At 34.8% G+C, this 17751-nt stretch overlaps 1 long non-coding RNA gene across 1 annotated transcript; it reads left to right on the top strand.

Annotated features, from left to right (window-relative positions):
* The first annotated feature begins 11481 nt into the window (after nt 1–11481).
* Nucleotides 11482–17319, top strand: LOC127873671 (uncharacterized). Its single transcript, XR_008046319.1, has 2 exons — nt 11482–11658; nt 17161–17319. It is a non-coding gene; the product is annotated as an uncharacterized LOC127873671 (long non-coding RNA).
* The last annotated feature ends 432 nt before the right edge of the window (nt 17320–17751 follow it).

Raw genomic sequence — 17751 nt, 5'->3', positions numbered from 1 at the left:
TTTTCTTCCTTTTCAGGTTTAGGTCTGAGAGTGTATGCCAGAGAGTCTGCCTGTGCTAACCCTGCTGTGGTTCTGACGAATTGACTGTCCCTGGCTTCCTTGTCTGTCAGCCGTACCAGTCGTTTAGAAGCTTTCGGCGCCTCGGAACTTGCACTGGAAACTCCAGGTTGGTGTATTTCAGTGGATGTAGTCCATTTTGGCTTGTGTCCCAGCTTAAACTGGGTGGCTTTCTTGCCTCTACTCCTGCGTGTGCTAATATTCCCCGCGCTTTTTCTGTAATTAAAAGGCATTTTCACACTAAGTACAAATGTATGTCCAAAGTAGAAAAATAGATGTTGACTGAATAGCAACTTTCACAAAAATGATACCCTGGCCTATAAAGACTCCCACAAATGAAGGTTTTATCTGCAAAATATCACCAGGTCATTGTATTGGGGCTCTAATCTTGCTTCAATGGCATCATATTACCATAAGACAAATATTTAGACTAAAAAATGTGAGTGTATTAAGACTTGGAACTTCATGGTCAAATATGGCTATAGAATTACCTCCCTTGCATTGTAAGCACATCTGCTTTAGAGCTGCAGTCTCTGTTTCTGTGTGCCATAGGCTTAGATATTTATGCAAGTAATACCAAGTTGACTTAAATCAACTATTTATACAACATTTAGTGCCTTTCAAACCATTTAAACCCCTAATGTGCATCAACTTTGATGAAAAGTGAGTAAAACACACTGATTTTATGGAAAAAATCATCAAAATTCATTTTATTTTTTAACTTTGTTGTGAACAATTTTTTACTCAGGATCAAAGATGAAATTCATTAGGAGTCATTTGTGGCAATATGTTTATACCTACATTTCATATCTGTGCAAACTGAGTGATTTTTAGACTTGGGTAGAAAACCAAAAAAATGACAAAAAAGTTGCGTGAAAATGCCGCCGCTGATATGCTCACTAAAATAGTATGCAATTGTACATTGTAGTTATTTCACAAAGAAAACCACCCAGTTTCATCCAGAATTGACTGAAGTATACAAATAATTCAAATTTAGATGGGTTTAAAACTTTTGACTGCTATCTTAAGGAGGCACTCTACAGTTTTTTAGCCTTATCTGCGCATTGGCCCCGGTCAATTTCCTGAATTTAAGGTGTATGGTCTAAAAGAAATTGTTTTTTGACTCCAGGAGCTGAAATGTAAGTATAAATGGTCAATATTCTAGTAATTTCACATGTTTTTAGTAATTCGAAACTAAATGACATGAATTTTAGTCAACAACAACAACATGCTGAGTGAGAAGTAAACACATGTACTTTCTGCTTGAAACTGCCGGCATTTGACAGATTTCAACGGTGGGTTTAAATAAGTTAGCAGTGCAAAAAAGTTCAATGGTAATGACCCATTTTGTTTGGGTTAGTTTGAAAGCATTTGCTTTGATAGTGCGAAGCATGTTGTCTACTGTGTGCGTATTCTTACCCATAAAGTTAAATGTGATTGCCGGGTTTATGTAAAAATGGGGTTTTTATGGGCAATTTCCGAGACCCCCGAAAAGGTCTATTTTACCCCAGATATAAATTTAAAGTGCATTTTCTGCATTGTTTTGTGCTTTATTTTCAAGCTGTTTTCGGGCCGCAATGAATATGGTCTGAATATATTTTCAGGTTGTGACTGAAGGCCTTGTTTTGAGGGTGTTTTGCAGACCAGTGCTTGTCGGCCTGGGGATTTTCCAGAAAAACTGTAGACTGCCCCCTTAAGGTAAAAAATGCCAAATTTCACATCCAAGGCAGCATAGTCAAATGTGACATTTTTTTATAAAATATAATCATCAACACCTGAAAACAGTTTTCCCATTCAATTCTGACCAATTTGAGCAGAGATATTAACATTTCAGTAGGGGGAGGTAAGCCTGATTTTTGAATAAAACCCTACTTTGCATGACAGTTTAACCACTATACTTATCATAGGTGATTTAAATTTACTTTTCAGAGAGTGAAATCTTCTAAATAGGCATAATAGAATGTGATGCTACAAAATTAAGAGTATTTACTTCACTTTTCTTCAGATTCATCTGTGCTTAAGACCCTGTGACTCATGGCCGCTGCTTTTTTTTCGAGTTTTCCCCCGGATCAGCTTGTAGTGAAACTGGAAGCTGTTCTGGGTGAAAAGAGTGAGTTGGTTGGTCTGTGTTGCCTGTGGACTGGTGAAACAGATAGGTAAGGCTATGGTGTGCACCGTGTTGTTGTATCGGGCAAGCGCATCAAGCTAAAAGTCCACCGTCTCAAGTACTATCTGTGTGATCCCGGACACAGTGCACTGCAGCGCAATTTCCATATCTCACACCTCTGCCACAATAAGCTTTGCATTAATATAGAGCATTTATCGTATGAGCCAGTAACTGTTAATAATTCCCGCAAAGTGTGCCTTACAAATGGTCAATGCTCGGGTCACAGGGGCTTCAGGGAATGCTGTCTGTGGTCTGCGGTAAATATACAAGTTAGGTTATTGTTATGTTGCCGTTCGCAGTTTGCATGTACTGTACATCACAAGGTTTTCTGTTTTACACTTTAAGTCCATAGCTATGGTCAGCAGCACTTGTAGATGGCATACTTTCAGAGGCATATAGACCGTCCCGGTACAGGGCTCTGTTTGCGTGCCGCTTTCTAAGGTAGAATCTGACTATTTTATACCGCACTGAGGCCTTCCTGCGGCTGTCATATTCCCTTCTGCGATCCTTGGCCTTCAGTTGGTTGTATATCATGCTATGTAAACAGATTTTTTTCCCTTTCACCTTTTCTGCCACCTTCATTGATGATTTGCTGGGCCCCAAAGACCTTGTATGAACTGCAGAATGACACAGAGCTGCAAAGTTTCTAGCATAGAATGAAGTTTTGGGGGCATAATGAAACACAGATGCATTTAAGCTCTCACAAGCATTTGTGTTAAAGAGCTTTGCCACTTCTTTAAACCCCGTGGCATCAAATGTTTTATTAATGTTTCCTAAAATAATTTTCTTGTCACTCTCCTGGAGTGCTAGTGGCTCTCCATAGGGCAAATGTTTGTACGAGCTGGTTACTCGATAGGTGCACACTCGTGAGCGTTCCTTGCACATCTTGTGATCTCCGGAGAAGCAATGCATGATGTTTTCTATAGCAAATTTGGCCGATCGAAGAAAAAGCTCATCACTGCAGCTCTGTTTTCGCAGTCTTTTCAGTTCAATGCGCACTCGGCAGCGGAGGCAGCTGGCCAGCTTACGCATGTATTCGTCTTTGTTGTACTTTTTTGGAATGGATTTGATGTCTGACTTTGCGGCACGCACATGTCTTTCGAGAGCTCTCAGCTTGTGAACAAAGCACTTGTAGTGGGTGGCCGTCTGCTTTTTTAAGTGATTTGTTTGCTTTTTAAGCTCATAGTAATCCCGTATAGCCTTTGCCGATTGCGTACCAGAGTCGGTGGTTATTGACCTTACTGCAAAAGGACCATCTTTCACTTTATCCAATGACCTGTGAAGTAATACTCGCTCACTGCTTGCAATGGAGGCCTCAGCTGCAAAGGTTTTTGAGCAGTTATCATGCCTGCAGTACCTTTTTCTGCAATGCTTGTTTGCCATGGCTATGGCAAGTGGGAGTTTTTGACCTGTATTGTGTTCTACCAGGGCCCCAAAGCTTTGTTTAGACTTTTCGCATCCCCCCTGGGGTCGACATGTGTAGGCGACGTCAAATTGGATGTCAACTTCAGGTTCGAAGCCGGCTTTTTTCATGACATTTGCGACATAGTCCTGATTTAGTTCCAATTGTTTGTCGCTCAGTTCTGTTTGTGCTTGTCCCAAGTCATTAAACTTTTTTTGAAATGTTTGCTTGCATGGCGCCTTAATATTAAGCCATGTTAATACAGTAGCTACATCATCCATTCCAATTTTAGATTTTAGCACTGGCATTGCTACTAAATAGTTCAAAAATCCTGCAGGGGGGCCTCTTGCGGTCTGGATTGTGTCCGACATTGGCAATGTTTGCGAATTAAATCCACAGTAACTACATTTTACACAGATGTAGACACACAGACCAGCACGTGTAACTTTCATTTTCATGTTTGGCTTCTTACAAACACTTGCATGTACATCTTTAATAAGTGCCAGCATTTTCTTATTATTCACAATGAAATTTTCATTGCGGTCACACTCACAATCTGTTTTTTCTTCCTTTTCAGGTTTAGGTCTGAGAGTGTATGCCAGAGAGTCTGCCTGTGCTAACCCTGCTGTGGTTCTGACGAATTGACTGTCCCTGGCTTCCTTGTCTGTCAGCCGTACCAGTCGTTTAGAAGCTTTCGGCGCCTCGGAACTTGCACTGGAAACTCCAGGTTGGTGTATTTCAGTGGATGTAGTCCATTTTGGCTTGTGTCCCAGCTTAAACTGGGTGGCTTTCTTGCCTCTACTCCTGCGTGTGCTAATATTCCCCGCGCTTTTTCTGTAATTAAAAGGCATTTTCACACTAAGTACAAATGTATGTCCAAAGTAGAAAAATAGATGTTGACTGAATAGCAACTTTCACAAAAATGATACCCTGGCCTATAAAGACTCCCACAAATGAAGGTTTTATCTGCAAAATATCACCAGGTCATTGTATTGGGGCTCTAATCTTGCTTCAATGGCATCATATTACCATAAGACAAATAATTAGACCAAAAAATGTGAGTGTATTAAGACTTGGAACTTCATGGTCAAATATGGCTATAGAAATTACCTCCCTTGCATTGTAAGCACATCTGCTTTAGAGCTGCAGTCTCTGTTTCTGTGTGCCATAGGCTTAGTTATTTATGCAAGTAATACCAAGTTGACTTAAATCAACTATTTATACAACATTTAGTGCCTTTCAAACCATTTAAACCCCTAAATGTGCATCAACTTTGATGAAAAGTGAGTAAAACACACTGATTTTATGGAAAAAATCATCAAAATTCATTTTATTTTTTAACTTTGTTGTGAACAATTTTTTACTCAGGATCAAAGATGAAATTCATTAGGAGTCATTTGTGGCAATATGTTTATACCTACATTTCATATCTGTGCAAACTGAGTGATTTTTAGACTTGGGTAGAAAACCAAAAAAATGACAAAAAAGTTGCGTGAAAATGCCGCCGCTGATATGCTCACTAAAATAGTATGCAATTGTACATTGTAGTTATTTCACAAAGAAAACCACCCAGTTTCATCCAGAATTGACTGAAGTATACAAATAATTCAAATTTAGATGGGTTTAAAACTTTTGACTGCTATCTTAAGGAGGCACTCTACAGTTTTTTAGCCTTATCTGCGCATTGGCCCCGGTCAATTTCCTGAATTTAAGGTGTATGGCCTAAAATAAATTGTTTTTTGACTCCAGGAGCTGAAATGTAAGTATAAATGGTCAATATTCTAGTAATTTCACATGTTTTTTAGTAATTCGAAACTGAATGACCTGAATTTTAGTCAACAACAACAACATGCTGAGTGAGAAGTAAACACATGTACTTTCTGCTTGAAACTGCCGGCATTTGACAGATTTCAACGGTGGGTTTAAATAAGTTAGCAGTGCAAAAAAGTTCAATGGTAATGACCCATTTTGTTTGGGATAGTTTGAAAGCATTTGCTTTGATAGTGCAAAGCATGTTGTCGACTGTGTGCGTATTCTTACCCGGAAAGTTAAATGTGATTGCCGGGTTTATGTAAAAATGGGGTTTTTATGGGCAATTTCCGATACCCCCGAAAAGGTCTATTTTACCCCGGATATTAATTTAAAGAGCATTTTCTGCATTGTTTTGTGCTTTATTTTCAAGCTGTTGACGGGCCGCAATGAATATGGTCTGAATATATTTTCAGGTTGTGACTGAAGGCCTTGTTTTGAGGGTGTTTTGCAGACCAGTGCTTGTCGGCCTGGGGATTTTCCAGAAAAAACTGTAGACTGCCCCCTAAACGCTTAGAATGCCTCGAGATAGACAACCAGTCGCTGCGCCATGATAACAAAATGCTACGTGATCGCGTTATAGATCTGGAATGTGCAATGGATGCCAGTGAACAATACAGCAGGCGAAACAACGTCCGCATCTTTGGCATCCCGGAAAGTCCTGAATCAAACGAAAGTACAGACGACATAGTAATTAAGTTGTGCAACACCCTGAATGTCGATGTGTCTGTCAATGAAATAGACCGTCTCACCGGACTGGAAAACGTGGCGGACGTAACCCCGGCCTATAATCGTCAAGTTCACTAGCTACAGGGCCAGGCAAAAGCTTTACACTACAAGACGTGAACTGAAAGCATGCTGTGGACACGAAAACATCTTCATAAAATATGATCTGACCCAATATCGTGCGCAGCTGTTGTATGCTGCCCATGGTCTAGTTAAATCGAAACAAATTGAAAGTGCGTGGTCATCAGATGGCAACATATTGATCAGGGCAACTGAAAATGGCGTAACAGCCATCAAACGCATCAGCTGCGAATCTGCTATTGAAAAATACAAAATGATATTAATAAAAACTACATATCTTTTTTATCAGTATACCTGTTTTGATCAGCTTATATCCAATTCGAAATTAACCTACTGAGATAAAAGTAGATTACTATACCGTACTGCCTATTGTGCTTTTTCAGTGAGCATTTAATTATCTGAATACAATAGCAAATCCCGTTATCTTTTGACATTTTTTACTTGAAAAAAATATATAAAAAACTAAAACACAATAAATTAATATGCGTCCAAAGCAGATTAACCGGCTTTTTTATTTTAATATATATTATGCAAACGTGTTAAGATTATCTATAGAGTGCAAAAGTAAGCTAAACAAAATACTTGTGATACGTACATTTCAGTAAAATAAGTGTACCGAATAAATACCAAAATGCTCAATTTGTCTATCGCAGTTGACCTTCTTATACGCACGAAGATCACGATATCCTAGTGTTAGCAGTGTTTTTTTTATATATAAACTAATCCTCATGCTAATGTAACCTATATTGCAAATATCGTGATCTCCTGACTATTTGCAAACATCTAAACACAACTGATAGTACGTCTTTGTTTTTGTATACTTGTTAAAAAGTTTTAACTTGAACTCATATGACGTACATCTCAATGAAGTGAATAATTCGTTTGTTGTTACAAACATAATCTAACAAAGATAGCATGCCGTTTTTGTTCCTGTATTTCTAAGTGAATAAAACGTAAGTGCACACACATTGCATACAGTCCTTAACTTGCTCCTTCTTAGTCACAATTACTCTCCCTATTCTATTCTGACACACCAAACTATAAAACAATAATTATGTGAATGTCAAATAAATTGGATTCTCCCTAAATGTGTATAACCTATATTGTATTGTTGATAAATCAATATGGAGTAATACAAATCATATATAATGTGTTACTGTATTTACTAAAATGTTTCAACAATGTGGATAAACATCCTTGCCACTGCTCCCTATGATCATATGAAAAAACCTTGAATTTGTTTATTGTTTACATATAAAACATAATAATATGTTTGCAATTCAAAGTACTGTTTATAAATCAATATGTATTAATGTAAATGTCAATTGTTATTTTAAATACGATATAGTATGTTTTTATCATCTCATAGCCTATGTGCGGCCCAGTCTCCTTAAGTGACAACTCTCATTGCCTGAGCTCACGATAACGTAATATTCCTTTAAATTAGGTATGTTCTATTGTCAGAAAAATGCTAAATACACTCTGAGACTCTAACCTTTCGTTTTCCAGTTAGACTCTCAATATAGTGTAATAATCTTAGTTAAACAATCAGTACAATGTATGTCGAATGTTTAATAAATATTACCGGGTACTGCATCGTACAAGTCTAAATCCAATAGACTTGTGCAATTATGCATCTTCAGTGGTGTAAACTTGTAGTGTATGTGTGTGTACATATAGGTGTGATATAGTAATCCTGACTGCGTGATGCTTGCGCTTGTTCATAAATTTTATTGTAAAATTACATGTTAACAAAACGGCGTTTAAATATTCTTTGGCCTGCCTCTATGTGTAGACCAAATGTTACCTGATGGTACTTTTGCTTGTAACACAATGCGGTTGAAGCTGTCCGATTTTATTAAAACAAAATGCGATAAAAGGATAATAATGCACCAGTATTAAAGTATAGCATTCAATGCTCAATTATTGTAAATTTCAAAATATAATTTGCGTTGTGTTTTGTTTTAGCTGATGTCATTATAATTACTATTACTGTAACACTGTATGCAATCTTATATTGAATTATTTTATTGTATCAATATATTGCTAAATTCTGCGTAATGCCTTCACAATATTACATGTGTAAGTGTACCTTTTCGTAAACTATCATCGTCATGTTGACGCTTACTATAATCAATTGCAAACACTTACTGTAACACTGTATATATTGTATTATTTTATAGTATCACTATATTGCTGCATTCTGCGAAATACTTTCACATTATTATATTTGTAAGTGTACCTTTTCGTAAACTATCATCGTAATGTTGACGTTTACTATAATCATTTGCAAACACTTACTGTAACCCAGTATACAATTTTATATCGCATTTTTTATTGTATCATTATATTGCTTCATTCTGCGTAATGCTTTCACATTATTATATTTGCAAGTGTACCTTTTCGAAAACTAGCATCGTTATGTTGACCTTACTATAGTCATTTGCAGACACTTATTCTTCTTATGTTCACGTGTATTATTTATAATTGTAACATTTGGTTCACATTTGTATTGTCAATCCTTGGTGACTATTCATTTGCACATTTATACACCCAACACAGCTTCAAATATCATAAAAATGATACCAAACTTATCAACATCCTCTATCGTTTTCTTCCTTCTTTTCCTATCTTCTTATCCCTCTCATACCTCAAGCTCCTATTCGAAGCAGTTCTATAGCAAAAGGCTTTTTCAAATCTTTTCGTTAACCCTGTCGCATTATTGCATTACTGTGAAATGCAACCAATGTTTTATGTCAGCGTTTCTGGCTTATCTCGTATCTATTGGAGCATATTATTATGTCGTACATTAAATAGAGACCAGTAAACGCTGTCATGGTTGCATATAGATCACATGCTATTTTCGCACTATTCGTACACATGTTATACATTATGCCAATTATGGCTAAATGTAACAAGCCTTTTTTCACAAATTAATGTACGCATGTGTACAAACATATCTCTGATTATTAAACACCCATGCAAACGTGTCATGATAGGAAAAAACATACATAATGACATTCTTGTTCTCAAAACGCTCCTAAATTGTTTCTTGTGTCACTTTAACTGGATACCTAAATTACATAAGACGCCATATAAAAGTCGTTTTATCGCTAATTCAGTGTCTTGTACCACCAAACAATTATCAGTGTATCTTACATCTGCTTTGAGTGCTATTAGATATCATACAGCTAAATTTTGTAATCAAGTTTATGAAAATAGTAATATTAACCTATTTTGGTCAATAAAAAACACCTTAGAAGTTATTGATAAAATTGAAAATAAAAAATTTAAGGTGTCACATGTAAGTACTTATGATTTTTCTACACTATATAAAACGCTTCCTCACGCTTTAATAAAATCCAAACTTGTTTCTTTGATTGAAAAAACCTTTGCTAGAGAGAAGTGTTTGTATCAAGCTTTAAACACTAAAACAGCTTTTTTTTTTAAATAATCATTTATTAGATAATTACATAATTTGGACTTGTCTTGACTTTTGTGCAGCACTTACTTTTCTTCTGGATAACTTGTTTGTTGAATTTAATGGTAAAATATTTTAACAAATTATTGGCGTTCCTATGGGTACTCATTGTGCGCCACTTATAACTGACCTTTTTTTTATATTGTTATGAAAGCGAATTTATGTTAGAATTATCTAAAACTAAGCAAGTAGATATGATTAATTGTTTTAACCTTACTAGTAGGTACATTGATGACATACTTAATTTAGATAATCCATTATTTGAACAATATATTAATAAAATCTACCCAACAGAACTAGTCTTAAATAGATCGTGTATATCAAATACAGACGCTGCGTATTTAGACTTACATTTAACTATTAATAATAATTTGATCAAAACTAGTTTATACGACAAACGGGACGATTTTAACTTTGAAATTGTGAATTTTCCGTTCCTAGATGGCAACATCTCTAAAGGACCTTCCTAAGGTATTTACATTTCGCAGTTGGTACGTTATGCCAGAGCATGTTCATGTATTAAAGATTTTAATGATCGTAATCAAATATTAACAAAAAAATTGCTAAAATAAGGCTTTTTGTATCATAACCTAAGAAGTAAATTAGCTAAATTTTACTCTAAGTATGGTGATTTAATTTCAAAATATAATGTTTCTTTAAAATGGCATTTAAATAATGGAATCTCCCATCCATCATTTTACGGAGATGTTTTGAAGCGTGTCCGCAAATTAAAATATGTTAAACCAAATGTTCATATTAAACTTTTCAATTTAATTAACTTGTTTTTATCAAAAGGATACGATGATTATGCACTTAAAAACACATGTTTGATGGTTTTCCATTCACTATATCTTTCTTCTCTTAAAATTTGGAATCATTAGTGATATTACAGGCATTTTTCACTGTTGAACAAAATTGTGTCTTGTTGTCGTATGAACAAATCTGCATGAAAACTACATTTGGACTCAAATCGTACATCAAATCATTTCTGTCGTCAGTTGTCAAAACACCTATATACTGTTTGATTCCAATAATGTCGTTTTAATGGAATTACTATTTTTATATATTTGATTCTTAACATTTAATCGACTAAAATTGTTTTATTAGGGCATTTTTCACTGTTGAACAAAATTGTGTCTGTGTGTCGTATGAACAAATCTGCATGAAAACTACATTTGGACTCAAATCGTACATCAAATCATTTCTGTCGTCAGTTGTCAAAACACCTATATACTGTTTGATTCCAATAATGTCGTTTTAATGGAATTACTATTTTTATATATTTGATTCTTAATATTTAATCAACTTAACTTGTTTTATTAGTAGTACAATTTTGCAGTAGCCCCCCATTAATAGTTTTATTATTACTTCACAGTACCGCCCTTGGATTTTTTTCACGTCATTGTGTCTTCGCCTGTCAATTACGTCATAACTCTTCCTCTGTTCCAGTTGTAAGCTACATGCATAGGTCATTGGGTTTATAACGTTCAATTTTATTTATATTTTCTCTCTGAAAGGCGTTTCTTTTTTGATTTAATTATTATTAATTTAATTTTTAGCAGTCACATAAACAACCAAGCAATGTAATATGGAATGTTTACACCCATTATTGCTGCTTCTTCCTGTATTTGCGCGATGATTATCTGAAATATTAACTTAATGACGCTATATTTTTAAATCTTTTTCTATAAAGAAGGAATGTAGTTGTCACTTGTTTGTAGTTTCATTTTATCGCTCGTCAAAAAGTTGTAACTCTGTTGCTCTGGTATCTTCAATACCATTGAGTTATTAAATTGTAATTAAATTGAATGCGTTTTAATTCCCTTTTATTATTGTTTGATTTGAGTTACAATGCTATGACGTTAAATTTTATTTACACTTAAATGTATTATGAATATTGTTGGGCCAAGTGTGAGGTTGAGCGCTCTATAACCGGTTTAAACCCCCAATGCTTTGCATTGACCGTTCCAAGGCGGTGACCCCAGTTTTATTCATATTTTGTGTTTATGTTGGTTTGTATTGTGCTGTATTGTGCTGTTTTGTATTGTTTGGGCAATCGGTCACTTGCCTTAAATAAAGGACCAACTAATTGTTTTTAATGAGAATTCAATACTGCTCCTGCAGCTGGAGTTTCACTTTTTTATATTGTGTGTCGTTCTTTGTTGTTTGATCGTCAAATATGCTTTCCATTGAAGATTCTATGGGGCTAGCCAGATATACACAAATAAATGATATTATTATTACAGGTGATTTTAAAATAAACGCTCTGGCAGACTCGTCGGCACAAAAAATAAATGATTTATGTCAACAACATGACTTAACGCAACTTATTGACGAACCAACACATTTTACTGAACACACATCGTCTATAATCGACTTAATTTTTGTAAGCTATCAGAATAATGTACTTATTTCTGGAACAGGCGAACCCTTTTTAGATCAAACTGTTCGGTACCACTGCTCTGTTTTTATTACATTAGCATTTACAAAACCCAGATGTAAACGTTTTATCGACACATCTGGCGTTACGATATTGGAGATTTTCCAAAACTACGACAATTAATGACTGATACTAATTGGGGTCTTTTAAAATGCGAAAGTGTAGATATCTACGCAGAAAATATTACTTAAACAGTATTACACATTTCAAGCACATGTATTCCGAACAAAAATGTTTGTATCCGTTCTCTTTATATTCCATGGATAAATAATAACATAAAGAAACAAAATCGAAACCAGAAACGCTTATACCAAAAAGCAAAACAATCCAAATAGTGATATACACTGGTCTAATTTCCGTCATGTAAGGAATGAATTACTTTTACGCAATTCGAAATAAGAATATTTTAACAATATTTCACAGAAAATGAAGTCATCCGACCTTTGCGCTAAAGACTGGTGGAAAAGTCTTCGAACATTTATTCCTACGAAATCAAATTACACAATTCCACCTCTTTACGATAACCAAACTAATATCTTTGTAGTGGATATCATTAGCAAAGCTGATATGCTAAACCAGTACTTTGCGAGCCAGTGTTCCATTGATGAAAGCAACCACGAACTTCCAACTATGCAACATACAAACGTTAACAGTCTTCAATCTATCCATGTAACACAGGAGGAGATCATTGACTCAATTAAATGTCTTAAGATGGGAAAAGCGTCCGGTCCTGATGAAATAGATAATCGAATCCTCAAAGAGGCAATGCATCAATTAAGTAACCCCTTGTTTGATTTGTTTCACTCTTGTCTTTTTTCTTGCAAAATGCCTTCTTGTTGGAAAATCGCAAATGTGTGTCCGATTTAAAAAAAGGCGACCCATCCTTAACGTCTAATTATCGACCCATATCACTCCTTAACACTATCGAGAAGGTCTTTGAGAGGATATTACAAAAACACATATTTAACTTTCTTCGTTCAAACTCATTCTTTGCACCAACTCAATCTGTATTTTTGCCAGGTGAATCGACTGTCAATCAGCTAACTTATATTTATAACACATTTTGCAGAGCCTTAGACAATGGCCTTGAGGTCAGAGTTGTATCTTTTGATATTAGTAAAGCTTTCGATAAAGTATGGCATATAGGTGTATCATTCAAACTACAACAAGCAGGAATTCGAGGAAATCTATTATCTTTTCTGTCTAATTATCTTTCTGATCGTAAACAAACAGTAATATTACCGGGAGCGCATTCAACCCCTATCGAAATTCTGGCCGGTGTGCCTCAAGGTTCTATTCTAGGGCCACTTATATTTATAGTTTAAATTAATGACATTATCGCCGACATACAAGCACACATTCATTTGTTCACTGATGATACCAGCCTATTAATTCGCCAAACGAAACTGCAACCGTACTGCAGTCAGACATTGATAAAATATCTAGCTGGGCTGACAAATGGTTGGTATGTTTTAACCCATCAAAATCCGAATCAATGCTTATATCCCGCAAAATAAATAAAACATCCCATCCCCCATTGACTATGCAGAACGTTAATATACCCACTGCTGATGTCCATAAACATTAAGGTGTCTTTATATCAAATGACTGTACTTGGCATGTGCATATACCTTTCATAAAGGAAAAGGCATGGGCACGAATTAATGTAATGCGTAAATTAAAAATAATGCTTGATGGAAAGACTCTCGAGAAAATATATGTTTCGTTTATAAGAACAATCCTGGAGTACTCAGACGCTGTATTCGATAATTGTACGCAATATGAAAAAGATGAACTTGACAAAATCCAAATCGAAGCAGCGCGAATAGCATCGGGATGTACTCGTTTAGTCTCACTTGAGGATCTGTATAATAAGCTAGGATGGGAAACTATCAGTCAACGAAGACGCAAACATAAATTAATCTTAATGTATAAAATGCACTCTGGCAATGTACCAAACTACTTACAATCTCTTTTACCCGCAACAGTTGGATCGCGTAGCAATTATTAAGAAATGCGTCTAATCTCCAAACAATTCAAGCACGAACATCACTGTATTCGAATTCGTTCTTACCATCAACTGTATCTGAATGGAATAATCTCTCCGATGACGTAAAAAACGCTGAATCGATCTATTCCTTCAAAAAGCTTATTAACACAGATCGACCGATTCCAAATCCATTATTTTACCTACGGCGAAAGACGACCTCAAACGTTGCACACGCGCCTAAGAACAAAATGAAGCGCCTTAAATGACCTTCTCTTCAGACGCAATATTATCTCCTCTCCGTTATGTATATGCGGACTTCACGAAACGACGTCACATTGTCTTGAATGCACTCGGTATGAACATATTAGCGGTTCACTTATAAACTCAATATCAATGTATTCTTTCCCCTGCATTGAAACTATTTTATATGGAGACACCACTCGTGACTACTTAATCAATACTAAAATAGTTGATGCAGTTCTAAAATTTATTACCAAGAGTAAACGATTTGATTCGTAATTTGCTACTAAACGACTCTTAGTCCCTTTTTCTCCCCCCTTCACTCAACAAGCCTTAAAAAACCTCTCTTTTTCTTCCCAAACCTCTGCTCTCTCTCTCCTTCATTGCTCACATGTCAATCCGGTGTTTGTGTTTTCACACATGAAACTCTATTCACGGAGTTTCTTTTTCTTTTACCATTAAATTGTTTACATCCAATTATGTTCGTTTGACAACATGAAACTATTATTGTATAGGGAAAAGAACTCTATAAGACCGTGTCTTTCGTTCCTATCCCATTCGAACATGTACGTATTATAAACTTTGTTGTAATTTAATTTGTAATAAATATGTTTAAACTAACTTTGATGTGACATATTTTGGACGACATACTGTTTAACAAGTACTGTAGTTTGTGAATATATCATACCCGCAAAAAGGAAATCGTAGTGGATATAAAGATTTGTGCAAATGTAATACACGATATGATTTCATTAGACGTGCTCAATATATACAAGCATTTTATTGTAGAGGCCAAGAACTAAACCCAAACTGCCACCTAGCATTACATGGGAAAGCCTATTTGAAAACTCTGATGAATAACCCTTTTCACACAGTAAATATAAACTCAACTACATTTTTACTTTTTTTTAAAGGACCTTATAACATAAAATAATAAAAAAAATGGAACGGACACATTAAAGTGTGTCAGAACAATACTTTGAAATAACAAACTACATGGCTTACTGGTCTTGACTTTTGTGCAGCACTTACTTTTCTTTTGGATAACTTGTTTGTTGAATTTAATGGTAAAATATTTAAACAAATTATTGGCGTTCCTATAGGTACTAATTGTGCGCCACTTATAGCTGACCTTTTTTTATATTGTTATGAAAGCGAATTTATTATAGAATTATCTAAAACTAAGCAAGTAGATTTGATTAATTGTTTTAACCTTACTAGTAGGTACATTGATGACATACTTAATTTAGATAATCCATTATTTGAACAATATATTCACAAAATCTACCCAAAAGAACTAGTCTTAAATAGATCGTGTATATCCAATACAGACGCTGCGTATTTAGACTTACATTTAACTATTAATAATAATTTGATCAAAACTAGTTTATACGACAAACGGGACGATTTTAACTTTGAAATTGTGAATTTTCCGTTTCTAGATGGCAACATCCCTAAAGGACCTTCATATGGTATTTACATTTCGCAGTTGGTACGTTATGCCAGAGCATGTTCGTGTATTAAAGATTTTAATGATCGTAATCTAATATTAACTAAAAAATTGCTAAAACAAGGCTTTTTGTATCATAACTTAAGAAATAAATTTGCTAGATTTTACTCTAAGTATGGTGATTTAATTTCAAAATATAATGTTTCTTTAAAATGGCATTTAAATAATGGAATCTCCCATCAATCATTTTACAGAGATGTTTTGAAGCGTGTCCGCAAATTAAAATATGTTAAACCAAATGTTCATATTAAACTTTTCAATTTAATTAACTTGTTTTTATCAAAAGGATACGATGCTTATGTACTTAAAAACACGTGTTTGATGGTTTTCGATTCACTATATCTTTCTTCCCTTAAAATTTGGAATCATTAGTGATATTATAGGCATTTTTCACTGTTGAATAAAATTGTGTCATTGTGTCGTATGAACAAATCTGCATGAATACTACATTATAGGCATTTGTCACTGTTTAATAAAATTGTGTCATTGTGTCGTATGAACAAATCTGCATATAAACTACATTTGGACTCAAATCGTACATTAAATCATTTCTGTCTTCAGTTGTCAAAACACCTATATACTGTTTGATTCCAATAATGTCGCTTTAATGGAATTACCATTTGTATTAATTTGCTTCTTAATATTAAATCACGTAAACTTGTTTTATTAGTATCACAGCCCGATTAATATTTTTATTTAGTACTGCCCTTGGAATTTGTTCACGTCATTATGTCATTATGGATTTTTGTGACGTCATACGACCGACTTTCCCAGTTGTAATCTACATGCATAGGTCATTGGGTTTATAACGTTCCATTTTATTTATATTTTCTCTCTGATAGGCGTTTCTTGTTTGATTTAATTATTTTTAATTTGTTTAGCAGTCACATAAACAACCAAGCTATGTAATATGGAATTTTTACACCCATTATTGCTGCTTCTTCTTGTATTTGCGCGATGATTATCTGAGATATTAACTCTATGATTCTACATTCTCAAATCTTTTCTATAAAGAAGGAATGTAGTTGACAATTGTTAATAGTTTTATTTGATCGTTCGTCAAAAAGTTGTAATTCTGTTACTCTTGTATCTTCAATGCAATTGAGTAATTAAATAGTAATTAAATTGAATGCGTTTTAATTCCCTTTTATTAATGTTTAATTTGAGTTACAATGCTATGACGTTAAATTTTATTTACACTTGAATGTATTATGAATATTGATGGGCCAAGTGTGAGGTTGAGCGCTCTATAACCAGGTTTAAACCCCCAATGCTTTGCATTGACCGTTCCAAGGCGGTGACCCCAGCTTTATTCATATTTTGTGTTTATGTTGGTTTGTATTGTGCTGTATTGTGCTGTTTTGTACTGTTTGGGCAATCGGTCACTTGCCTTAAATAAAGGACTAACTAATTGTTTTTAATGAAAATTCAATACTGCTCCAGCAGCTGGAGTTTCACTTCTTTATATTGGGTGGAAGGGGAGAAAATTTACAACCTTTTGTTTGTGTAGATAACGATGAGAAAGAAATTGTTATTTTGTAAAATTCGCTACTTCGGTTACAAAACATCAACAATAAGGAAACTGAAAGAAACAGCCCAGCAGTGACCCAACAATAAATAGGCCTATTATTTAGAAATAGACCATATTATTGTAGAGGCAAAGAACTAAACCCAAACTGCCACCTAGCATAACATGGGCAAGCCTATATGAAAACTCTGATATGACATTTTTACTTTTTATTAAAGGACCTTATAACATAAAATAATAAAAAATGGTTCTGGCATATAATGTCTCGACTCAAAGCAGCACGGGCCACCTGCGAACATGGCAAGCCGAAACTAACTGCA

Source organism: Dreissena polymorpha, chromosome 3, assembly GCF_020536995.1.
Source record: "Dreissena polymorpha isolate Duluth1 chromosome 3, UMN_Dpol_1.0, whole genome shotgun sequence".
NCBI classification, from domain to species: domain Eukaryota; kingdom Metazoa; phylum Mollusca; class Bivalvia; order Myida; family Dreissenidae; genus Dreissena; species Dreissena polymorpha.
This window is presented reverse-complemented; position numbering and strand designations above follow the sequence as displayed.